The sequence below is a fragment of the Astatotilapia calliptera genome, chromosome 8 (assembly GCF_900246225.1).
Source record: "Astatotilapia calliptera chromosome 8, fAstCal1.2, whole genome shotgun sequence".
NCBI classification, from domain to species: domain Eukaryota; kingdom Metazoa; phylum Chordata; class Actinopteri; order Cichliformes; family Cichlidae; genus Astatotilapia; species Astatotilapia calliptera.
In genome coordinates this window covers 11619910-11642550 of record NC_039309.1, presented here as the reverse complement: position 1 = coordinate 11642550, position 22641 = coordinate 11619910, and the positions used below count along the sequence as shown (strand labels likewise).

The following is a 22641-nucleotide window of genomic DNA, read 5'->3' as shown; positions in this document are numbered from 1 at the left end:
TGATCTTCCAAATGAGAATAATTTAAAGGTTAATTTAGAGGTTTATTATAAGGGATTGTAATGTCTATCGCTTAAGAACCTTGATTCAGTCAATTAAATGTCTGCTGAGATCAGGGAAAGGCAACAGTCTCAATCTCAGTCACTAAAACAAAGCACTTCCAAAGTGTTCAGCAATGAGCGCTCCTCACACAGAGAAACTATGAACAAGTGGGTCACAGGGAAAAGTTAAACGGTTGCAAAGTAGACAATGGCACGTGTTTGATCAAATGTGGTCTTTACTGTGTGTTTACTGAAGCTGTAAATGGTTATTTCACTCAGTGCATCAGAAGTGGTGCCCAAATCAAGAAAAGACCCGTTTATGAAAGCCGATTGTCACTTTAACAGACTGTTTTTCTATTTCCAAAGAGTGAGACGATGCTCATGAGTCCTGCATGAATTGATGGCTTCAATACTGTTTTTCCTCCTACTCCTCTCTCTATACTATATCTTGTTTCAAAGGCGAGAGCAGCCCAAGAGGGTGCTTGTGTTTTTCTTCCTTTGTTTCCAGTCTTTCTGTATCAGAGTGAGAAGGTGGTAGCAACTCCCACAAGGGAGATAGAGCTGGAGTTGTAGACTGCTGGCAGAGCGCTAAAGCAAAGAAATGCTGCACCGTCTGACCAGCGACATAAAAACAATGCCCCTCCTGCTTCCTTTACCTTGTCCTGCTTCATCTGCAAAGCAAACCTGCAGCCATAGATTCTTCCTTGGTCACCTGGCTGTTCTTACTGTTTCACCAGCCTGTGAAGGGTTTACCAGAGGTGAAAGACTTCATAATGTGATAAAGACAAGCAAGGCAGAGAAAAAGAAGGAGATCCTTTAGCCAGCAGCAAATTAGAGGTGGATGTGACAAGCCCTTATGTGTGACAAGAAAGAACCTGTATTTGCATTTTTAGCCCTCATTCTTCATCTCGTTCCCTCATCTTTGCTTCCTCCGTCTCATAATAAGGAAAAAGCAATGTGTGAGGGGGCGGGGGGGCATATACACAGAGGAATCCAGGGAGGAAAAAGAGAGCACATTACTATTGGGAGGGGAAAATGATTAAAGGGTAAGATGAACACAATCTGCTGGTTCCAGAGGAAAAGGGAAGGAATTTCCAGAACCAATAAGCAAAGCATCACAAGTAGACCTGCCTTCATGTTATTCAACCATGACCGTGCTGGCCAAAGCACATTTTCTACATCCGACTTTTTGCACTAGCATGTATGTTTCATACACAGCCAACCATTAGAAGTCCTTGAATATTGATTTTTTTGTAAGGCACTGCTATCTTCCAATTATTGAAAATATTACAGATTTGATACAGAATTGCACATGTGGGCTTCTGATTGTTGCAGTTAACCAGGTCTAACAGTGTTACGATGACTCGGTTGCAAAGGCCTCTCGAGGCGAAACGGGCTAAGAGAAAGAGAAGGAAAAACAGCAACATCAATAATGAAGTGAAGGAGACGGGAGGAAGAAAACAAAGCCGTTCATAACAAATGAGAAAACAGGCAGAGCGTCTCATTGCGAGAACGCTAACGACAATCAATTAGCAATTCCTCATGATCTTGGGTGCGTCGGAGTATAAGGTGTCTTAATGAGTCCCATTTCCATTAGCTGCTCGACTCGAGAGGCATAAGGAGGAGGCTGCTTCCACCAGCTCCTCCATCTCAATGCCTAATGACTGCGAGAGTGGATTACTCCATCAATTCCTTGCTTCTCTTTGTTTATCCCCAGCGTAAATAATGGTCAACCATTACAATGCATTAAGCGGGCCACTCTACACAGAGCGAATGAGAGCGAGAAAGAGGAGCACAAGTGCTCCAGCAGCATCCTTCAGTGATCTCCAGGAAATCGGCTAATACCAGGCATGCCATGTGGCGGCAGGGCGGGGGTCGGGGTTGTGGGATGCGGCATCTGATGCTTGTTGAATATTTGGCTGGTGTTTACTGGGCGTTATGTTTAAAGAAAAGCATCAAAAAGGTAAGAACAGAGCACAGAGTGAGCCATATTACCCTAAAAGATTAGTTCAATAAAACCACAACCCACGCAGAAAATAACCCGATAGGCTATCTGTGCAAGCTGCTCATTACAACCCATAGCTACATTTTTAATCCCTGGTCAATCCCCAAAGCTCTTGTGGCTGCAGGTTGTGATGCTATTACAGAGGTAAAAAGTCTGTGAGAGTGGGATACTGGGGTGTGGGACCTGAGATGCTATGTGCACCTATCTGTTTTTGCACTTTCATAAAACAAAAATCATCTATTTTGATGCTCTGACTATCACAGCCTAAACTAGTTTTGCCTCCATTGTATTTTCTGACAGAATGACCCTTTAAAAAAAGTTACCCGTTTAACTCTTTGGATGATTCATAAATATCTTAGATATAATCTGTACTTTTTATGTCAGTTTGCTCTGATTCGAATCTTACACAATCAACACCACACAGAGTACTGTTCGAGTAATACGACCCAAATAATCTCTCCTCCTTGTTGCAACGCCTTCACCCCGGATTGTATCGATCAATATTTCACCCAAGGCCCCGTCCCTCCATTTCTATTTCGCTCTCTTACTCTCGTTTCCCCTCGTGTCATAGCACCGGACAGGATAAAAATTAAACGCATCAGCAGAAAAACACACAAGTGGAAATGATAGCGCTGCTCAGGCCACTCGGGTCATGAATTCAGCTAACTGTGCTTATCACAGGCTCCAGCTATTAGTCTTAATAGCTGCTGTGACAAACCGCCTTGAGAGGAGATGGGTTCTGCTTCTCGGGGCTTACCACAGACAGGTGATTCTCATCTGTGGTCTCTTCATGTCACACAGCAGAGCGAACTGTCTGCCAGATTATTGTAGCAAAACATCAGAAGCAGGCGGTCTATTATATATACCAGAGCCATATGTTTTTTCCCATACTCAGCATCCATCAAGGACAAAGTAAGTATTCAATTAACTGATGATTTAAAGACCTCAAACAATTATACGAGGAAAGCCAGTGAATGTTCTTTGGATATGCCACATGCTTGTCCAGCAAAAGTCCAGCAGTTTATCTCAGTTCTTTAATAGTTTTACTGTCTTTTAGCTAATTGTTTTGGGTTTGTTTGTTGGAACATTTTGGTGTGCTCTTCCAGCAATAACACAGACATTTATTAATGCTCATCGCAGACTGCTGTCTGATCATTCAGCTGGAAAAGTTTCATAATATTTCTTTGCAGAAAATTGATAACCAGTCACTTTCACTTCTCAAGCCTGCAGCTTAAATAACTTCTCATTCATCACTACTGAACAAATACAGCTTGTATTACATTGCACTTTTCTTCCGGTGGAGAATCGACTACAGCTCTGCAGTATTTAAGGCAAACACAATCATTTATTTCTCCCTACGTGAGAATGCTCCTAGACTACGGCGTAAAAAGAAAACGTTGCTGGGGCCAAGAAACGTTAGTGGCATAAAGCCGTACAGAGAAAAATGATTTTTTTTCCCCTCTCAAATAAAGGTTACTTTCTGCAGCCCTTCAAGGAGCCGTGCTGTGCTGCCACACAGCCGGTGGATGGAGCGGCAAAGTAAAAGTGTTAAGCTAGGTGCCTTACAAAGTAAAAACCACATGAAAGCAGCGCACAGAATAACATAAGAAGTTGGCCCGCATCAACACCCCCGCAGAACAGAAAAACCATTGAACACACCAAAGTCCTGGGTGCCCTTTAACGTGAAGCCAGACATTGGCTGTTTCGAAAACAAATGTCAGGCCGTCTTTTCAGGCAGAGTCCTTTCCCACGAGCTACGGCTATCCTCCACTTCTTGACAAACGACCAAGCTTGTGTCTGGGACCATGTCAACAAGTTGCTTTGTTTAGACGGTAGGGATGGGGGACTACTTTGATGCACTTTGAAGCATGTCTTCCTTTACTGTCGAGACCTGGTTTTAGGTTTGGATTGGGAGAGAGGACACACTTGTGCCTCCACTCATGGGCAATACTCAGGCTAATGCTTTTGTCGCTGCGGTGCTTTGAGCCTAAATTAAATAAGAGTCTACAATTTCTCACATTTAAGGATGCTATATAAGCTGCAGACCACAAAGAGAGGTGGCAGAAGCTGTAGAGAACGGTTACCGCGACTAAGACGAGACAGTATATTTAACAAATATGAGGTTCAGAAATGTGGGGCAGAATAGGGTGTATAGCTCCAGATTTGAGTGTAGAACAATGGAAGTATGTGCTGATTTCTGGCCTGAACAATGGCAGGATGACATGAAGCCTGACAAAGACACACAGAGCAGCAGGATCTACAGTGCAGACAGGAGAAGCAGTTTCACAGAGTAAAAACACTGCCAAAAAACATCTCATCTTCCTTTTTCCGCTTCCAACATCTTTTATGTGTTCTGGCACCTCTGGCACTCATAAGTCAAAAGTGAGCAGTCAAACTTTAAGCAGCACTGTGAGCACAGCCTTGTCTATTGAAATGAGCCAGTCACTGCTTAAAAATTGGGCGTGAGCTAAAAAAAAAACAAAAATCTTCACGGGAAGGTGTCAACAGTTTCTATCCAAACGCAGTGCATATTTTTATCCAACTTAACAGGAAATTTTCACAAGAAAATGTGAAAAAATAGACATTTCCAACCAAGACTTTGATGCAAATATAAGTCTTTGGGTGCTTTAGAATTAAACCACCCAAAGCCTTTCCAATCGGATGCCATGAAACGTCTGCAGAAGAGAAGGGCTCAACTTTATGACAAAGGTATGAGAGCATCTGTCACACCTTGAAACCATGTGGAAACCAGTGGAAATATGTAATTTTTTTTTTTTTTTACTGTATTCATTTCAGGAACAGCACAGACTTTTTGGTGGTCCACTAACATCTGTTGCAATTTTCCATCTGTCCAGTGTGGAGAAACCTCACATCAATGTTTAAAATGTACACATCTTCCACATTTTTAAATATTTTATTAATTATCTAAGCCTGTTTCCACTGCAATCTGTTGTTGTTTTCTATATTAATAGAAAAACTTCTCCACCTCAGGGAACTATTTTGACAACTTGAAAAGATATAAAAACAGGGCACATGGAAAAGGACATAAGGTTATGGTAGATTTACATATTAATTTGGAGCCAGCATTTTTATTTAAAAAATATGTTTTAACAGGGAATAAAATGATAAATAAGTTCAATCAAACCATGGTTTGTGGGCACCAGTTAAGACAAACATGATTTTATGAGGTTGTGTCTAAATTATCAGCATTTCTAAGCATAAAGTTGATAAAATAATAACACAATTATAAAGCAAACAAAAGCTATACAAAAACAGTTGTGCTAAATGGGGAAGGTAATGAAATCTCTTGTCTCCCATATGCCACTGAAGGCACTCAAAGTGCCCTTCATTATTAATGTCCTCAGAGCAGCATTTGAAGCAGCTTTGCTTCTCTTATCAATCATTCATCTGCTTTCCATTGAACACGCTCTGATTCTCTAGTGTCAAATCAGACTTAAAGTGGCTGAAGGACCACCAATCTCAGGTTTTACTTTAATTAAACAAGGCTGTGAACCTCCAACACTTGCTTGCAGTGCCACACAAATGGGCCCTGAGTCATTTGTTATATTAAGAGCCCGTCTGCCTATCGGTTTGACTCGTATCTGCACAACCTTCTGGTTTTTGTCAACACTGAAAACTTGAGATTCAATCAAAACAAAATCATGTCGAAAAAAAATGGGTGGAAAAACAAATATGTGTATTCAGCCAAAGCTGCTTCCTTCTCCCTTTCCTACCTCGCTCTCTGTCTGAACAAGATCCCATTTCTCTGTACTGCAGCAGGCGTTTGGTTAACAGCAAACATAATCAAACTTTGTGGTCTGCCCTTCTGTGAAGTTGAATCGAAAGCATATCGTGCGGAGTTCTTCAGTGGCAATCTCCAATTACCTTCTGCGTACAAGCGTTCACTGCTCTGGAACTTTTCCATTTCATTATTGCACTCAAGCTGCCCCCATCGAAAGCCAACCGGCAGCAGCGGCAGTGGCAGCAACACAGCAGACCGTGTCATCCGTGCACAGCAGGGGGATCCTTCCAAGCTGCAGAGAATTCCTCGTTTTTGTCTGGGGGAAAAAGATTCATGTCTATACAAACCACAGGTGCAAGTGATTTAAAAAAAAAAATAGCGTAATGGGGCAGGGGTAACGTTCAGGTCCCCCTCGGCTTTGTTTGTCGCAGTTTATTCAGTAGGTCAGCTTTCCCATACTTTCATTAAGAGGTAAAACAGTGGAGGCTAAAACAACTGCCTTTTTCTGTCGCCCGCAGGAAATGTTTCAGCTCAGTGCCTCACGCTCAGAAAACCTCTGATGAAATCATTCGCCAGCCCTCACAATGGATTTGGGAAAGTCGAATGAGGGATTATTTGATGCAACTTCCACTCAAGAGGCCAATTCAGCCTCACCAATCAATACTAATCAACAGGGAGATGACAGGAGATGAAATTCCCTCTGCTGCAGCCAACGTAAAGCGCACAGGCTCTTCTCTCTCAAATAACTGAGTCTTCCTACTCAAATATAGCGTACTTATTCTTTCCTTTCCTCGAGTATTCCTGCAGGAAGTATTCTTTAAACTCAAATCATACCCACAAAATTGTTATTTTTCTTATTTTTCTATGATCACTAAACAGCTGAACACGCATGATGCAAACTAAACTTTCCCTATCAAAATCAGCTGCATCTCAAATGCTGATACTTCAGAATAAGCTCCAAACAAGACTTTTAAGTTATAAACCTCTATAACTTAGTGCAATGTAACCATTTAACTAACAAACAGACTTAGCTGCAATCCATCACTGATCAAAGCTCACTGCAACACCATGCAAATGAGTAATCTACAGCACAGACGTGTTTACATTATCGAGCTCTGTCTGAGTACAGCCTGTAGAGGGGGGCCTTTCATCTTAAGAACCAACAAAGAGCATGAGCTTTTCATCTTACCAGGAAGCATATATTTAATGAGACAACCTCTGCAATCTCTGCTGCCATGCAAAGAGTCTGACCCTGCACCGCGGCTCGGCAGCGCTGCCGAACAACAGTCACGGCAGTCTAGACGAGGCCAAGCGTCAACTGGGGCCTCCCGAAAGCTCTTGTAATGCACAAGGAATTTGGTGCGATTTCCCCAGAGCGGAGGGGAAACGCATGAGTGAGAGTAAAGAGGGGGCGAGATCCCCGCAGAGGTCAGAGCGTGTCCCTGGAGGTGTCAGGGAGAGTAAATGGGCATGACTGCAGTACACAGGGTTATACTCGCTCTCCTCCCTCCCTCCCTCCTTCTCCCTCGTCGTCTTCGTGGGGTGCCCACTCTGACTCGTCCCCAAGCACCTCAAAGCGAAAAGCAGCACAGCTCTGCTCGCATGCCACACAAATTGGAACAGGAAATGGTTGTCAGCTCCGGGCACAATCACCACCTTATTTTCCAACGATAAAAAAAGTCCAAAAAACAAAAAAAAGATAACGTTAAAGAGGATCTCTCGGACGACACGGGGATGGTGCTTGTCTGATGACTGTAGAGACGGCTGCTGGTTGTCTGCACGGCTGGCTGAAGGCTGACACCAGTATAAAGGCACATGAATATTCAGTGACCAAGTAAATGAAGCAGATAGCACTTGACATGTTTAACATCCACCTTTGGCACCTTCTCTCTGCAAAGCCAACAAGGTGAAGCAGCAGAACAAATATGTTGGTTGTTGGTAGGCGGCAACAATCCCTGCTGATGAATTGGATGCTTTCGAACAAAGAGAATGAGCTTCAGTGGGCGAGCTACATCAAAATAAGCCGGACTTAGAAAAGCAATCTGGTTTCCTCAGTGGGATTTGAGTTGCTAAATTGCTACTTTTTGGAGACAGGCATTAAAATAAAAATTGTAGCATGATACCTTGCAATATGCTGATATTTCCATTCTTAGAAAAGCATGTTTCCCCCAACTATAATCCCTGCTGGTATCAAAATGTTTGCTCTCTAAATATTTACCAACCCAGAGTCACATCTAAAGCCGAACACAGGCACCTTGAGACTTCCTTTTTTTCCCCCCCCAAGTGTTGTGTCCCAAAGGAAATGCAGTGAAAGCACTACAGACTATCTGGCAAGTGAGTAAACTAAGCACACGATGCATTCCTCCAACAACTCAAACAGCTCTGAGAAAGCAAAAGAAAAAAATCTGCCACCAACAAACTGCACTTCTTGAAATTGTACCTGTGTGAGAGAGGAGGAGAATTCATGTGGTTACATGCATGCAGTTTTGATGCCGAAAAACGGACACAGTGGTGCAAAAATATTACTGCAATTGGTAAAGTAATGTAAATATTGACACGTTGATAGTGCTCACCAGTGCTTATCCGGCTGACCTGACCGATGACAGCCATTTAACATCTGCTCAGTAATATTCCAGGGTTAAATAGGTGGTTGACTAAAATTTTCCGCATCTCTCTCTCCATGCTCGGGGACTTTAAAGCATGGAAACTGTAACTCCAGACTTTTCAGAGCTACCTTTTAAGCCTGCTATTGGACAGTAAATCAGTGCTGGGATTCCCTGATTGTCATCAGGCGCTTGATTCGTGCATCACAATCATTGGTTCATTCACACTTGTGTGACTACCAGCTGGCTAATAAGACCCAATCAATTAAGCAACACTTCTCATTACGCCTTAAGTTGAATTTTTTTAAACTATTTGTTAGGACAACAATATTTAAGACTTCAAATATCAATGATCAAAACTCTGTCTGATTAGTAAAGCATTTCATTTAACCTCAGATTCTTTCCCAATTACTCTGCTGATGCACCAGCCCAGCTTCTTGCTCGTGTGGTAAACTCTAATATTGTTGATCTAAGATTTAACATCATGTTAACATTTATGCGAGATTAGCTCTCTGCAGATTTCTTACTTGAATTCTTCGGCTTCCTCAAAGAAGATTTAAGCCTTTCCAGCCAAATCCAGTTATACAATAATTTGTAATAAATGGTAAATGGGCTGGTACTTATATACTTTTATACTCAATTTGAGCACTCAAAGAGCTTACTTACTACAAGTGCCTTTTTTAAAAATACATAAACACTCCAGTAAATTCCTTGGGGGCAACTCGGGGTTCAGTGTCTTGGCTGAAAATACTTCAACATATAGACTGAAGGAGGCACGGCTCGGAACAACAACCTGCTGATCAGCAGATACCCTGCAAATATGGCACATTTTCAGTGAAGCAGTGCTACTTGTGCTGTGGACACGGGTTCAAGGAAACAAAATTTTCACTGAATTCATCACCTTCTGGTCTAGGACATGCAAATGCCACTTGCCACACTGATTTATGATATCACATGATGGTGGCACGATTGCTAAAACCAGGTAGTTTTTTGGCACTCACTGTGTTATTCGGTAAGATTTTTGGTGTAGTATTCCCTTAACGGTATTGGTTAGCCGTTAGCATGCTCCACATGATCGAATACATAAACGTGTATTCACACAAACACATGCAAGAAAAACAAGAGGAGCCATGAATTAATTAAGAGGTCAGTGCTTCTGGACAAAACAAAGTAACACGCACACACACAAAAACACATACTCTATCCCCCCCCCCACTACTCAGTGCACCCTGCCTCCTGATAAGCTGGTTTGCCAAGCTTGCCAGTGCCACTGATGGCTCCGTTTGCACAAGCGCTCCATTGTTGCTGTGCAGAGTGGACAACTGCACTTTGGACCTTTCAGAGGGGAAAGCCTTTTATTATGTTTCCCTTAAGGGCATCCACTGTGTTTTATCTGCAACCTGCCAGCCACACACACTTTAAACACAGCATTAAGGATATTCAAGGATAGAAAACATAAACAGGAGCTGCTGCGTATCCTGCGCTCCCGCTGTTAAGTAGTGTACAGTCAGTTTTTTCCTGGGTGCTGATTTTTTTTCTCCTTCCGGAGCTTTAAAAGACTCATAAAAGGCAGCTGAATTATCTGTGTTGCTGGAACCTGATCCACTGCCGGCTGACCTTTTCCCACAAAGCAATATTAAACATAATAGTTGGGCTGAGTTAAGTGATTGCAATTTATGAGTCCATTTAACTTGATTCAATATTGGATGACAAATGATTACCTCTGTGAAGTAAAGCTTACGTACACAAAAATAACCCCAGCTACACACAAACGCAGAGCTTTATCAAACTTAACAATCAGCTCAGTGTCTGTCGGCTGCAAGTCTGGCTCAGCGGAGGGCTGAACAGAATTTTAAAAATGCATGACAAGACTAGAAGTAGAGGAAGAAGGAGAGGTTGCATATTAAATACACACAGATACCCTCATCTCCTCTTCTTCTTTTTTTTGGCTCCAGCTCCATTAAGCTAAAACTGATGCGTATTGAATAGATGTTTCCTCACAATTTGGTCAACTGGCCAAATGGATTAAGTATATGAAATTCATTTTCCTGAGTGCATTGAGGAAGTGTCAAAATGAAACATTTTCAATTTAGCCCCTTAAGGTCCAAGATTTCTTCATCCTCCTGTACAACAAGCTGCTTACGCTGCAAAAACAGGCCGCAACACGTTGCTAAACGTGGCCCAGGCCTTAAATTAGCCCGACACAATCCACATATTTGATTCACTATTGCAGCCTGAGAAGAGTTACATGACTTTCAGGCATCCAGCTCAGACTATAAAGAAACAATGTAGCCTACTTTGCACACTCCTCACTGCTCTCTTTTCAGCCACATCCTCTTGGATTTTATGACTCTGGTTAAAATGCAACCATTAAATATTCATGTGTGAGGGCTTTCACCCGTGAAGCAGCTTCCCCCTCTCGCTCTCTCTCTTTCTGTGCGAGCTTTAGAGAAAGTGAGAAACTTTTTGATTTTAACTGACAGGAGCTAAATATTAAAAAAGAAGCTTTGGGAGTTCGGCAAAGTGTAGACTACTCCTTTCCAATATCCTCCTCGGCTGATATGAGCCTTGCCTTCTTGGCTTTCATCCTCATTGTTCTTAAAATCTCACACTGTAGTGAGACTTGTCGAGTAAATTAACATGACAATACAAACTGTGGAGATTAATGAAAATAAATACTCCGTAGCCGAACAATGACGTTATGAAAATTGATGGTTGACAGTCATTCCAAAAACAATAGAGTTTCTTTTCTTTCTTTTCTTTTTTGGTCATCAGCAAGCATCACATCACACACATCATAAACTGTATCTTTGAACAATATTGCTCATTAATTTTTCACTTGTTGTCTCGGCTGTTTATTATGCAAAACATTTCAAACTATCAGCAGCAAAAGTAATGACACAAATAATTCATAGTTTCCTTCTTAGAAGTACTGGCAAGCTCAAATCCATAATATATAGCAGGTTAAGAGAGTGTATAAAAATTAGGTATGAAATTATGTCTTCAGGTATAGACAGCAGCATAAATAAGGCTGAAATGTGATTTTGATGCAGTGAACATTAGGGAAATTTCCAAAGCTTTATTTGGGTAGATGTTATTCGCATACAAATCAAGGGATGCAACATTCAGGGCTTCTCCAAACAAGTGATTTTCTAGACAAATGAAGCAACTGCTCCGACATGTGAGGCTTGCATCCAGTCTTTGTGCTCAAGAGTGGCAGAACGCATGTATGACAACTCGCTGCTGTAAGTTGATTTAACTGCTGAAAATTCATGAGGGACAAGTAAAATGAAACCTAACAATACTATTGTTGTCTGAGAGCAGCCGAAGTGCAAGCAGCATGAAAAGTTTATTCATTCTGAACTAATCTTTTTAGTGACTTGGGAGTAACGATTCGTACCACTTACTAATGAGTGAGGAGCCCAGCTAATCATGAGGATATTTATGAATCTCACTGTGGCAGCTAAGTCCTGCCATAGGCAAGAGTACAGTCCATCACTATCGTAGTTTGGACGCCGAGTGTATGTGAAACATGCAAAACCAATTACTCTTTCATCAGTCTCTCCTGCTTTGGCACTCAGCAGCTGATTGACACACACACACTTTTCTCTCGCACTTTCCTGAAAGAAGCCCCTTCCCAGAAAAAGAGTCAAACTTTCCATCGGTGCTCATCGCCGTCTTTGATTCCAGACAAATGAGAAAACAAAATGCGCAGGACGGCTTGTGAAACACGAAGCCTTTCAGAGGTATTCTTTCACTTTTGGAAGGCTGCCTGCCCTTTTGAAAGGGATTTTCTTCAAAGCAAACATCGGTGACATTACCCATTCTGCACCCAATTAAAATTTATTGAACACATGTAGAAAACACTGTACCGCCAATATCAGGCACAACTAGCTTGTCACAAACAAACAAATACAGCGATCACAAGGACAAAAAAATAAATAAAAAGAATCCTTTCCCGGCCTTTTGAGTTCATAACCAGCATTTAATCCGCTGTAATGATTTACAATATGACAAGTCGGGCAAAATTTACTGTGACAGATTGAATGGGGCCCAACATAAATATAATTACAGCTCACATGATCTTCTCCACCTCCCTCCTCCGAAGGAAGTGCACACAAAGACGACGAAGGATACGCAGCCCGCAGTAATTTGCTTTTTCAATTTGCTCCTTGACATCAGCTGGTGCCAGAAAAATAAAATCAAGAGCAGCAAAGCCACAAAGTGCTGAGGATTTAACGGTGAACTCAGGTGGTCCTTGTTACAGCAAAGCCACGTTGTGGTGTTTGACCTCAAGCAAAACCTCAGAGTTAACGTAAAAGCGGTAACTCTTAACTTCCTGTTTAGGGATCAGTGCGTTTAAACAGAGTTCAGGAGGCGTGGTGTTACACTCATGCTGATGGTTAAAATAATACTCTGGCTCACTTCTTTAGCTCTCGCTGAACTGCTTAAAAGTCTTTGAACATTTAGCCAGCACAAATCTAATGTGACACCTCAGAAAAACACTGATACTGGCCAATATATCTGTGCATCCCAAATTAATAAAATTATTGTCATTAAGCCATTTCTTGGATAATTGCTTAACTGTTAAAAGCCAGCTTGAAATACTTCCCCTCTAAGCAGGTTAAACTTTATTTCTGAGTTAAAACATCATTCAGTTTAGAACTTACAGATGCCATCAGAAGCTCTCTGACAACTGGGATAGATACTTCTCTGGCATTTTATGGACTAAATAATTAAATCACTTAATCAAGAGAATGGCTGATGCTGAGAGACAGCAAGACAGCGCGTGATTACTTAGTCTTAAAGACGTCTAGAAAGGTAGAAATCTCCACATCAGAGAGGATAAACATTTGTCGATATGCACAAATGCTGTCGAAGAGCTAAAGAAATATAGGCAGTTTTAAAGGGATGCAAAAACAAATAGCACTTTACAAAGTAGTTTAACGGCCCGACTACTCTCCAAAGAAAGAAGTCGTAAACTTTGTGAGAGGTGGCGACACACAGGGGTAATTCTCTGAAAGAATCCCGCTGTGACTCCCACCCACCCATCCCGAGAACACCCCAGATTTGGTTTCGCATTCCTGCCTCACAGATAACGCAGACGCACACAAGAAAAAGAGATGAGACGCAGACACTTTTTCTGACCTCGCACTATTTCATCTCACTGACGATGTTTACGCCATGAGTCAAGCGCAAGGATATCTCCTCCCTTGTTCTTCCTCCAAGATGTGAAGGATCAACCACTCCCTGGCACCCCTCGACAGCCTCCCCCCTTTCATCACCCTCCATGCTAATGTAATACACATTAGTGAAACCAGCCGCACACTGTGCACTTCCACAGTGACACGGAGGATGCTGGGCCCTCGGGTGAGCCATCTCTCTCTATCCCTCCCTCCCTCCCTCCCTGACTCTCTCCACATGCCAGGCACATCACGGGCACAGCCTCGCACCACAGCGTCTGTGACTCAAACATGCCCTCGTTTCGGAGCAGATGGTCAAAAATAGCGTCCACTGTCAACATTTTTGTAAGCCGTGGGACCCATTGGGCCACACACGGTATGCCAGGAAGAAGTGCAATATACGTGTGCGCGCGTGTAAAAATAATCTGGTCAGTTACAGTTTTTCTCGGTTTGATACTGACAAAGTGAGAACACCCTGTTGTTGCAAAAGAGCTTATGCAATCGGCACCTATAAATAGGAGTGTGAAGTGTTTCTGCATATGTGTCGCACTGCATGTTTACATTCAGGAACACTGCCCAATTAATTAGCATTCATCATCAGCAGTGGTGGCTGTTAGGATATCACTGATTACTATTAGTGTGAAAGAAATCTATTGTCTGCGGTCGCGGTTCATTTGCAGAAGCCAAAGGATGAAGGAACGTAAAGAAACATGGAGGACATGTTTACACTAGAGTTATTTAAAGCTCTCTAGGATCTTTGCCTGTAATTTACATAAAATGCTAGATGGTCAGATATGATGAAATGTCTGTGTGCTGCAGATAAAAGTAATAGTAATGTAAATGTATAGAAATTTTGGATTTGTGCTACATCATGCTTTGAGTGATGCAAACCAGGTGTACTCTCACAGCTATGCCAAATTAGCTGAGGGCTACACCTGACCCTGGTGTTTTGGTAAATATTTGCTTACTTTGGAGCAAATCTGCACCACGGAAATGTCAGACTTTAGCTTTCTGCAGTGCCTGTTTACACTACTGACAACATTTGTCTGCCTCATATTAACACTGAAGAGAGGTCTGAGATTTGAGGATTATGAGATGGGAAGTTACAGAGCTTAAATCCCAATCAACTGAAAATTGTGTACAAATAAGGCAAACTCAGAACAGAAGGCGTGCTTTTTGCGATCTATAATGCATCAGTCGCATGTTAAGGGTTAACATATTCCACCCTATCCAGCACCGAGACCTCTCTCGTGATCTTCTTTCTCTGCCGACAGCTGTCACGTCAGTGTATCAGCTCCGGTCTGTGATGCATGCCTTGCACCTGGGTAACCGACCGCACACAGACACGGCGTTAGCATGAGGGTACAGTGTAAGCTGACACACAGGCTGTGGGTGTGGTGTCACGGCTGTCCACACTTCATCATCAGTAAAGACTTTGTTTGAGCAGGGAGGAGAAAATAAAGTATGATTGGGTCACAAAAGAAACAAAAATCATTATGGATTAAAAACGCAGCAAGAGAATTGTAGCTCCGGTAAACAGATGCTTAAAGGATTATTCAATTAAACAGTTGATCAGCAGCTGTAAAGAGCTTCTGTAGTGTGATGACTTTTTCTGTTTTCTATAATTGAAAACTGAATGTGTTTTGGTTTTGGACTGTTGGTTGCACAAAGCAAGCAATCTGAAGATGTCACCTTGGACCTCGGCAGTTTGTGCAAGCTGTTTTTTTCTATTTGTGCCAATTTTAAAGATTCAAACGTTAAATTATCAAGAAGAAAAAAACGATAAATGAATAAATAAATCAGCTTTTGAGTCTTTGGTGAGATGGATTTGCAAACAGGGCAAAAAAAGGACTTAAATAGGAGCAAAGAGAAGATCAACATTTTTTTTATTAATTTATTTTCTTGCCAAAAACTGCACAAATATGAAAAATCCCTAAAAAGCAAGCCTGGTTGCTTACTCAGAGTACACATCTGGCTATAACTGCTGTAATCTGCCATGTTCAGATTTTATGAAGGCTGCTGATGGTTTTGCACTGCTTCTCTGTGTGTGCACATGTATTTTTGTTACCTTGTGATGCTTATAAATTTAGGGTCTTGTCTGGCTGATTTGTGATAATACTATGGAAGTCAAGTTCTACCTGTTCATCTGTAATAATATATCCAGTATCTTGTATATTTTGAAGCAAGGGCAGGATTTTCATACATGCTAATTTTACAAAGGTAACCTCACAGTGAGTACACAAGTGCTCTTAACATGCACAGCAGGCAAAAGGCTTGCAAAGATTTATGTGTCTATTCTTGTCTGGGTGCTTTAAATGAAGTGGAAAAGCATGCATTATAACCCACCAATCAAAATATATTAATGCAAATTTTATATTTAGTCTGTTGTTGGGTTGTTGTCTTATGCCAGCATCAATCAGATTTAATCAAACTGCACACAAGCAGTACCGACGATGACAATTTATAAGCGTGAAACTCACAAATACTCAAAGATCCCATGAGAATAAAAGCCATGGAGCCCTATCTACTTTGGGTCACCTGCACGCTTTGCCGCAGTGACTATGCAAAGGAGAACAGGTGAAATGCAAAACAACACTTAAGCAGAACGCGTCTTTTGTGTCAACATACGGCAACAGATGAATGAGAGATGGGGCAACATGTCAGGGATTTTATCTACTTATGTTTTACATCTCGATAGCAAACTTGAAAAGATCTGACATTTGTGTTTGGGAAGGGAGGGGGCGTGGGGGGTGGGGGTGCTTGGGAAAGAGATTACCCTCAGACCTTTTCTTTGAGCGCAGGAGAGAATGGGGGAAGGACATTCCCTGTGTATTAGTAAATCCCAGTTAATTTTCCCTGTCACAGAACAATAAGATATGGACCCCCGTGGGCTCTGTTGAATGTAATTCCACCACTTGCTCAGAATCACCTTCATTACTCATCAGAGATGTAGATCTCTCTGTCTCCCCGAAAAAAGAAAAAAAAAATCCTCTGGAGCGCACACTAGACACTGATGCTTCAGCAGAGCCCTCTCGGGAGCCTTCCCGGTGCCCATTTCTTGATAGTGAGATTACACCTCTTGAGACATTTTCAAATTTTGAGAGCTAGTTTCTCGGTCTTTGCTCACATTTAAGAGGGGAATATGCCTGCTATGCAACACTTGGAAGATTTGACGGGATCCTCGGTTGGACCTTGTTTAAATTTATAAAGGCTGAGACTTTGTAGAACCGGATGTTTTCCAAGATCCAGAGCCTTTCATTTACACTTAACACTGCGACAATGCACTGTCATCATCCGCGTCTGTTTTTCACAGCATGTCACATTTAACATGCATGAGCCTGCGACTGGTGGGGACCCCACAAAGCTCCAATTACATCCAGTGTGGGTTAAGACTCACAGATTGTATTCTTTTTTTTTCTTTTGCTTTTTGCACAGCTATTTTTCAGTTTGCGCTCTAATTTGTCCACTGAAATTCTAAAACCCTGCTGACAACAACAAACATGCAAACAAAGAATTAGTAGATTTTAATTGCACTTTAATTATGAGCAATAAAGGAAGGAATTGTTTTCATAATCAATTAACAGTTATAATGCTGGGAATTCTTAGAAAAAGATTTGACTGACATCTTTAAGGAGATTGTTTTGTCCATTTGGTTGTCTGAATATTTAACTTACTCTGCAGAAAGTATTTGTATAACTTTTAACAAAAATAAATAAGTAGAAAATCAGTTAATCGATTAACCCTTTCATCTGTTTTAGATTTAAAAAATGTATTTTAATTTCACATTTGCTTCCCATGCCTACCAACGAGCACAAACAACTAAACAAAACTTGAATGTAATCTATATTTTTAATGATGTTGTGCCTTCTATGAAGCTAACCCTGCTGTCTTTAAACCTATTAATCAGACGGTGTGTGTCTTCTGTTCTGGCAAACTTCCCCTCCAGCATGGCTGCAGCTGTAAGAGGAGGCAAGCCTATTGTTCAGACTAACAAGGGGCACAGAGGTCACATGCATTTTCACAAGAGCTTTGCCAGAGGGGTTGGGGAAGCAAGCAGCACACTGGTCTGTTTGGTATGGATCTACACTAAAGCTTTTTCTATAAAGTCACATCGTTCCGAGTCTATTATAAAAGGGGATAGATTAGATTAGGTGAGATTATGTAGAGGGGCTCTTTAAAAAGAGCAAAAATAACACACTCAGTACTTAGCAGGCAAGTCAACAGTGGGATTAAGCCCAAAGAGCATGCTGAAATCCAATGCTAATATGCACAATGGTCATCCTTTCACCGGCTCACATTTAAATGCTCTCAAACGTGGTGACTTTGGATTTCTCAAGCGATGTTAATAGTTACAGCAGCAACTGAAAATCAGACTCGGGCTGTGTTATCGCTTTCTGCCATAAAACTGAAATTTCACAAATCTAAAAAATCCAAAGAGCTATTTATTTTGCCTCTCCTGCATCAAACTGTCATCTCTGTCTTCCCTCCTGTCAAGCCATCTCTCGCTCTCTCTCGGTGTGAGTACAGTTTGTACAATAACAACTCCTATCACCAATGCAACCGAAAATATGCACAAAGTGGTTGCACACGCTAACATGATTAAATGATGTGCGGTCTGGCGTCACTCCCAGCACCTCTCCCATCCCTCGCTATGCTCTGTATCTCCCTCCTGCACAAAGCAAGTACGCACACACACACACACACACATACAGATTCCCTTTCCCTGAGCTGTGTTTTGAAAATAGAAGCTTCATATTAACAGTCAACAGTCAAGCTGACAGGTACAGTCAGAGCATTCTATCCACCATAAAACCCCTCAGTGAATATCTGCGCGGTACACATGTTACTGCAGCTCCGTGTCACAGAGGTGGAGCGTCGCGAATCATCACACACACACGAGGAATGCAGAATAACATATGGAAGAAGAATACGCTGGTATGATGTAGCGCAAATGGTTATTTTGTTATTCAGATCAGCTGCATTCAGTTCCCTTTACCGAAACAGTACAAGATGTGTAAAAAAGATACTATAGGTAAAATATGTTTTCTGTGTTGTAGCTGGCTACGGTGGAAGTCAGTTTCAAGCCTTTATGCTGCCCTGTGATTAACGTGTCTCAACCTGAGGGTCAAGATCCTTTAATGTGACTCCAATCTGAAGCAACATGTCTTACATAGACTATTTTGTTTATTTTGATTGATTATTTATCAACAACCAACCTGTTGCTCCCTCCCCCAAGTCTGTTTTTGCTGTGTGTATAGTCTTGTTGAAAAGGACATTCTTTTTCCCCACTCTCACCATGTGATTGCTACAGCAGATCCCTGAAGTTCTTAACAACTTCCCATACAGTTAATTCTGTTTATTTTAAGTGAGAAAATGGATTTCTTCCTCACCACATTCGCTGATCATACTAAGTAATCGTAAAATGAATTTAAATGTTAGAGGTCACCATGTGTGAAATGTTACCTGTTGCATTTTTGGCGCTTCCACTTAGTCACAATAAGCCACGAGGACCAATAAGGGCTTCATTTGTAACAATGTGTTGCTTTTCATCAGTTTTGTATGTAAAATTTATATCTGCAGAGGATTCGAAGTAGCTTGAGTAATGCATTTAGTTACTTTCCAGCACGAGTTACAATCTCAAAGTCACAGCAACACTGCACAAGGTTGTAATTACTCACAACTAACATAACAGGACTATTAAGTGCTGTTTGACACAAAGGTAAACCTCATGATTAAACTGCTATATCTACCAAGTGACATACTTTCTACCCCTCGACTCTCCTTACCATTTGAAAATAGCCATACCAGCAGGGTGATTCATCCCAAGAGTTTATTCTCTTGAGTAAAGACAACACAAAAAGGACCTTGAGCGAAACCTACACAAACCTCCCACAGGCTCTGACCGCGGAGGAAGAGCTTTCGGTTGCTTACTCGTTCACCTTTTTTCTGTTAGACTGCTTCAGAGAGCTCGCCATACACAGGAGCCGCTCACTGCAAGTGGAATTCCCAAGCTGAATCAATAACATTATGATATTATACACAAGCTAACAGGCCTATTTACCAGCTATTTAAGTACATACTGTTGGTAAAAAGAGGCTTAGACTGCAAACCTTTGAGACTGGTTTTCTTTTACTGTTGTATTACAGATCAAAGTGGTCATATTTCCTTTCTGAAAACAGCATTTATTCCTAAAGTTTTTGGGTGTATTTCTGTGTCACGCGTCATGTGTCATGCGTTGGATTTCTTTCAGATGAAAGAAGCATATGATACACAGGATTGTAGTAAGTGAGATCAGCTAGTTAAGACACACCAGCTCTCGGTCTTCTCACAGGCTGACCAGCAGTGCTGCTGGAGGTAATGAGGCCTCTTGTGTGTCCTCTCTGATCTGAGAGTTGAATAATTTCCCATGTGGCACAGTCATTTCCAGCTTCCGCCTTTACTCTCAGCCCGTCGGGCGGGTGGGACAGCAAGAGCAGAACCCTCCACCCTGCGCTGACAACGTGTTGCCATTGTCAGCCTTACGGTGCCACATGCAAACCTAAGCCAGCCTGGAGTCTGGACAAAAAGAAAAGATTTGCTCAAGTGTGTAGAAGATGCTTTATGTATGATTTAATTTAAAAATATATATATTTAGCTTCTCTTTATTTTTAGATTTTGTTCACTAATACGTGTATCTGCAGAAACTTGTCCTTTTCACGACTTTAGTTTGTTGTGTCGACAGTTTCCATTGGTCAGCAAGAAACTGAGAGTTAATAAATGGTCTACTTCAGCACTCAGACACACGTGCTGGGTTGCAGATCTCTGTTTCAATGTGTCTTTTGTTTGACGGCTGGTGTTTCAACATCCTCAACTTGAATAGAAGAAGGTCAGCCTGGTGGGGTCTGTGGTTATTCAGGAGCCCAACCTGGGGCCCCACAGAGGTGGGGTGATGGGGAAGGAGGGGACAGGACCTCCTCTGTCTGACCAAAATTGTTCCAATAATTGAAAGTTTTAATTTTCCCAAATACAGGCACTCATTCAGTGTTTATGTGCCATCAAGTGCTTGTGAATCAGCCAATGATAGCCTCCTTCTTTGACATCAACTCAAATCTTTCATTCAGCTGTTATCTCAAATTCCGAAAACAGCAAAGTGAAGAAACTCAACAAGACCCTTGAAATTACATGGCAAACATGTAAATAAGCAAGCGAGGGTGCTTAATAACTGCAGTCCCCACGGAGGTTTTTTATGACCCCCATATGTGGCTCGGTGCAAAACACTCTGCTCGCAGGACAAACTTGGATGCTGCAGCAGCTAAAAGTAGATATGAGCCGAATGAACTTTTCAACAGCATAACACAAAAGCAGGAAGAGCTCTCCTGTGCATCTTAATAGGGGGACGAGAAACATCTGCACAGATATGTTTGCTTGCTTGATGCTCCAAAACTTGCATTTTGTAACAGAAAAGAAAATTACAGATGACAGAAACTCTCACTCGCTCTCCTCTCTCTCTCTCAGTCACAATGGTTAGGAAGTAGAACAGGAGCAGAGTCAAGCTTACTTTTTTTCCACTTGGCCATGCTTTTTTGCTTCCTGGACAGATGTACTGCAAGTGAAAGGCAACCTAGTTCTAAATGAGAGAGCCCCCCCCCAACCCCAACCGGTTCCATATATTCAGACAGCTGGAATTTTGGGAGTCAACTTGTTAAACCTCTATGAAGCGCTAATGACCTACAGCAACAAGATAACTGCAGGCTGTCACAGACATGCTTGCTTTTTTCCCATTATCATTTAATAGTATACATGTGCTGTTGATATCAAAGTTCGGAAATTATGATTTTATGTGACATTCATTGAAAAATCCCGAACAGTGCTGTGACCGTTATTACCACGTCCAGTTATTCTACAGCTTGCACGTATCACCCAAAAACCCATTTTAGACAGACCATGTGCTTTGTGCGCATCAAGAAGCTGAAGGTAAAGCAAACCCCACATCATGAAATGACGCACACACGCGCACCCAGACACGGTTCATTCTGCGAGCGAGAGCCATACAGCCTGCTACAGTGTAGCCTCCAAGCCCCAGCGCGTTGGAGATCAACGCGGCATCTGTTACTAACGAAATGCACAACCTGCTTATTAACAGCCCGCCGGTTCAGTCCCGACGCCACGAAGCGGCGTGATAGTAAATAAAAAGCTGCGGTTTATTATTACAGGCTCCGACGTGCCGCTCGGTGCCAGTTCAAGTGGTCACTCTATTGTTGAGAAACAATCTGAGCTAAAGTGGAAACAAAACCTTTTCCGAGACAAGAGCCTCGCAGCGCGACACCGGGAACAAGCAACGTTAAGTTTGCAGCTACTCACCGGGTTATTAAGCGCAGAAAGTCCTCGGTAATTTTCGACTCTTGCTTTTTTTAAATATCTTCCCCCCTCGCGGCCACTGAGAATGGGCTCGGCGTCAGTGGGTGAGTAACTGAATAGACTCGGAGAGAGCACAGTAAGTTGAAGTGTCAAATTACATTGGCTATTCTATTACCAAAGGGACCCATGCTCGGTGGCTGCTGACAAAATGTGTCGCGGAGTATACACGCGGAGAAGCCATCAGGAGAGAGCCGGGAGCGGAGTCGGACTGTCGCTCAGCACAGCGGCCATATGGTATCTGGATGTGCTGGAGCGACCCGCTCTGATTGTGGCTCTGACCGGGTCTACCGCATTGTGTAGTTATGATTTGGGGATGTTTAAACAGGAAGGTACATTTAGATTCAATAATGAGGCTGTTAAAGCGTCATTGCTGGTTATTTTAGTTTGCATTTCGATACTGATTTAATAAATGCTATTTATGACAGTTTCTAAGGAAGTATTAACTCTAATGGCCTCTAATAAATTAGGTTTAGACTGATCAGAATAGACGAAAATATATGTTTTTAAACATGACAGCAACTACTTCCGCAAGTACTTGGCCACTGATGCTAATAATAATAATAATAATAATAATAATAATAATAATAATAATAATAATAATAACAGTGGCAGTGAAATAAATAAAATAACCATGCAAGGACAATAATATTTCCCTCTGTAGCATAATCTGTC

General features: G+C 41.9%; 1 protein-coding gene across 5 annotated transcripts in view; it reads right to left on the bottom strand.

The window, feature by feature from the left end:
* Window positions 1–22219, bottom strand: part of LOC113028331 (zinc finger MIZ domain-containing protein 1-like) — a 92093-nt gene extending 69874 nt beyond the window's left edge. For 3 of the 5 annotated variants that reach the window (XM_026178516.1, XM_026178515.1, XM_026178517.1), the window contains exon 1: window positions 21913–22219. The gene's annotated coding sequence lies outside the window, so the exon portion shown is untranslated. The remainder of the gene's footprint in view (window positions 1–21912) is intronic. The other 2 variants (XM_026178518.1, XM_026178520.1) reach the window with 2 other exon arrangements.
* Window positions 22220–22641: the final 422 nt, after the last annotated feature.